Genomic DNA, 4138 nt, shown 5'->3' on the forward strand with positions numbered 1-4138 from the left:
GACTTCTGCTTAGGTCATGATCTCGCGGTTCGTGGGTTCGAGCCCCGCGTCAGGCTCTGTGCTGACTGCCAGCTCAGAGTCTGGAGCCTGTTTCAGAGTCTGTGATTCCCTCTCTCTCTGACCCTCCCCTGCTCACGCTGTCTCTCTCTCTCTCTCCTAGAAATAAATAAAAACATTTTAAAAAAATTAAAAAAAAAGAATTCATTCACTGAAAAAATTTTTTTCTACAAAGATTTCTTGAGCACCTACTGTGTACCAAGTTCTGTATTAGACATCAGAGGTATAGAAAGGCATAGGCATGCTTCTCACAGTCTACACAGAAGGAGAATCATACATATGGCTTATGAGGCAGAGTAGGATCCATCCGGAGCCAACAATGGGCACAGAGGAATCCAAGCGCAGAGGATTCTGGGAGCGGAGGAAGGTGATTCTTCCTGCTGGGGGCTCTACTGTTTGGAAAGCTTCACGAAGAAGGTAAAGAAATGGAAGGTACAGGTTGTATTTGGCAACTAATGGACAATCTGGTGCTTCTGGATCATAAAGACACAAGCCACAAGCCTAAAAAGAAGGCTGGTGTGTGATAATGAACGCCCACCATATGAAGACGTGGGGCTTTATCCCTTAAGGAGTAGAATCCCACCGATAGTCTGAAACATAGTATTGCAGCATGATTGGAAGTTCAATGAGATAAGAAACAGCAACCAAGTGAGTCATTCCAGAAGGACAGAGTACAGAAAAGACTAGATTCAAATGAATTCCAAATTGAGACCAAAATTTAAAAGTGTTTCAGATATGGGGTGTGCCTGGGTGGCTCAGTCGGTTAAGTGTCTGACTTCGGCTCAGGTCATGATCTCATGGTTCGTAGGTTGGAGCCCCGTGTCAGGCTCTGTGCTGACAGCTCAGAGCCTGGAGCCTGCTTCGGATTCTATCTCTGTCTCTCTCTGTCCTTCCCCCACACATGCTCTGTCTCTCTCTCTCTCTCTCTCTCTCTCTCTCTCTCTCTCTCAAAAATAAACATTGAAAAAGAGGAAAAAAAGAAAAGTGTTTGAGATATGAGACCACTAATAAGCAAAATGGAAGAAATCTTATTTTTTTGAATTAAGATAAAAAAGAGAGCACAGCTGATTTTCATTCAAGTTCAATCTTAAGCTATAACTTACTTGGTGCTTTTATGGAGAAAAGGAAACAAGTGTCCCAGATTCATAGGTTGATTCTCAAGGGTACACCTAGCTTCAAAAGTAGCCAGGACCCAAGCCCACTCAGTGATGCTAATCTTTTCCTTATGATTCAAGACCTGAATTTTCTTCCAGGTCAGTGATGGCAAGCAATTCTGTCCCATCCTCACCATTACCTACTTTTTTTTTCTTGTTTCTAAAATATCCAGCAAGTGGGAAAGAAACCAATGTTCCCCGACTCACTCTGTCCTTGTTAAAGTATTTCACCTAAATGTTTAGACTTCTGACTTTCATTGCAGAAGAAAAGGTGTTTTTCTCTTTAAATTCAGATGGGTTGCCCAATCCCTGAAATGCTAGAACACAACAGAATTTATTGTTATAAAAATTATTAAGAATTTTGTATATACTGGCAATACTTTTCAGATGCCAGGCTTTCTCCTAATAATCTAGAATCAGCCTAGGACTAGTTAGAATCTCTGGGTCCTTAGGAGTAATGGAGAACAGTGCTAGGAACACCTTTCAGAGGCCTGGAAAGTTCCTCTCCAGTGAAAGCATTTCCTGGCCACACCTTCACATGTCTGTAACCACATAATCCTTGGACACACCTGTCTTCATCAGCCTAACAAACTAGTGCACGCGTGCGTGCACACACACACACACACAACACACACACAAGTGCACACTGGGTCTGCATTTAATAGCAAGTTACTAGGCCTCTTTGAGGGCATTAGAGGAATCTTCTGTCTACTTCCATTTGTAGGCTCACTAACTGCTGACGTTTCCTGAGGCCTCAGGACTGTGTCTACCAGAGTCAAGAAGGGGTCTAGCCCGTAAGTGTCCACATTTTATTTTAGCACCAAAATCTTCAAACGTATCAAGATCTCAAAACCAAAGTTAAAAAAATCGTAAGACAACTCATTGATTGCTATAAAAATGATGAAAGTAGAAGTCTGTGTGAGCAGTGGGGGGAAATCTTGAGCTACCCCATTCTCTCTAAGACTCCACAAGGCAAATTTGCTAAAACTCTTGATCTCTGCAGAGCATATTGAAAGCCAATGGCCAACTGAAGTCTCTCCTTTCATAAGCGATGAACTGAAGGTCCAGATACAGTAAGCCATTTGCCCAAAGTTACACCATTAGAAAAAAAGTCAACATCCTAATTCCTGTCTGATTTATCCGACTTCCCCAGATCCTTCCATGAGGCCCCACCTGCTGTCCACCCTCCATTATGGGAGCCTTGTCTCCAGCGGCTTCTACTAAAGTGGAAGTGTGGATGTTCTTGATGATGATCTCTTTGCTTGGTGATAAGCCTCTTTGTATTATTGTTTTCTTTTTCTTAAGAAGTACAACTCCCTGTCTAACTCATAAAATACAAGTTTATTCTCTGTGGCATCATTTTACCTAAAGCAATGAAGTTTGGCCCAGGAGCACATATTCCTCAACACGATGTTAGCTTTCTACCTATATTTCTTTGCGTGACTTTCCTCCTCAAACCCTAACTAGTGTGGACTATTTTTATGACTGTTTCACTCTCTCTGGCATGGCTGACTCATTCATCCTGTTGGAGGCTGGATCTAGAAAGTACGATTACATAGTTTATCTCCCACACCAGGACATTTTTTTTTTAAGAGTAAAAGTGCGTTAGGCTAATTACCAACCTGGGACAGCGGTGTAAGCTGAAACCTCCCTGGACAAACCAGGGTGTATAGGGCACGCATGATCAGGGATGATGTTGAAGAGGCTTCCACTGGATAGAGCAATATGCTTTAACATGGAAACCACAGAAGACATGATGGAGAAGTAAGGACACCAAGACTAACTAAAGACAAGGAGTGTGAAGAACTGGCGTTGATGAACCATAACCAGAATGACGGTCCTTGAGCCTGGTTCATTGGAACCCAGAGCCCATCGGAACGGGTGTTCCAGCTGGGCAGAGCATGGGAAGAAAGGGAAAAGGAGAAAAACTCCAAAAGCAGAACACGTTGGCGAGCAGAAGCGGCTATAAGAGGAGAATTTAGTGGGAAAGAAAAAAAAAGAAGAGAATTTGGTTGGTGAGTGCTCTCCGATGGTCTATGCAGATTAGTATAGCACCAGACCTTCCAGTGGCTGAGTCCTAAATTCCAGAGATCGTGGTGAGATAGACCTTATGCTGATCCTAGGAGACATCTGTGTGTCTGTCCTGACTAGGATGAGCTCTGAGTGTTCTGATGGAAGAAAAGGATGTTGGTATTGCCTGAGCACATGACACCAGTTCTAGAAAGGACAGCTAGCTGGTGCTCCATCTGGTAACACTGTTGAGCGCTGCCTTTGTCTGCTGCAGCCGTGTCAGAGTCTCCAAACTGGGCTTGTGAGCCTCTCGTCACCAAGAGGCCATGTTGCCCTTTGATCCAAAACTTAACTTTGCGGGAAGGCGGCCATTTTGTGTTGCGTTGTAGATCACAGTCACACAGCGACTATTCACTTCACGTCTGAGCCCCAGAAGGGGCATAACTCAAAGTCACACAGTAAGTGAATGACAAAGCAGGGACTTTATTTCAAGTCCCCTTTCTCTTTTTAGGAAAGAGAACCATACAACCTTTAAGAAGGTCATGTCAGGAACCAGAAGGGCAATTCTGGATTATGCTTCTGGATGAACACAAATTCACCCTGAACTCCCTAAGTTTCTATACTGTTGGTAATGGTGGCTAACTCGTTTTGAACATTTTCTACACTTGATCTTAGCCAAAAGGCCAAGAAGCAATCCTCCTTAAACATTTTCTATGTGCTTTACGGGAGTCTCACAGCTGGCCCTTGGGAATTTAGGATGGCCAATGACTCTGTCACCTAGGACTGTCCTGGTTTTCTCACTCAAAGTTATACCTCCTGGAAATCCCCTCAGTCTTGGGCAAACCAGAACAGTGGGCCACTCTACTTAGAATATTCTAATGATGCTGTCTCATTGGACATTTTGTAGATGATCTAAC

At 43.4% G+C, this 4138-nt stretch overlaps 1 pseudogene; it reads right to left on the reverse strand.

Annotated features, from left to right (window-relative positions):
* Window positions 1–3755: 3755 nt before the first annotated feature.
* Window positions 3756–3916, reverse strand: LOC144217344 (U2 spliceosomal RNA; annotated as a pseudogene).
* Between the last annotated feature and the right edge of the window lie 222 nt (window positions 3917–4138).

The sequence above is a fragment of the Crocuta crocuta genome, unplaced genomic scaffold (assembly GCF_008692635.1).
Source record: "Crocuta crocuta isolate KB4526 unplaced genomic scaffold, BGI_CrCroc_1.0 scaffold139, whole genome shotgun sequence".
NCBI lineage: Eukaryota > Metazoa > Chordata > Mammalia > Carnivora > Hyaenidae > Crocuta > Crocuta crocuta.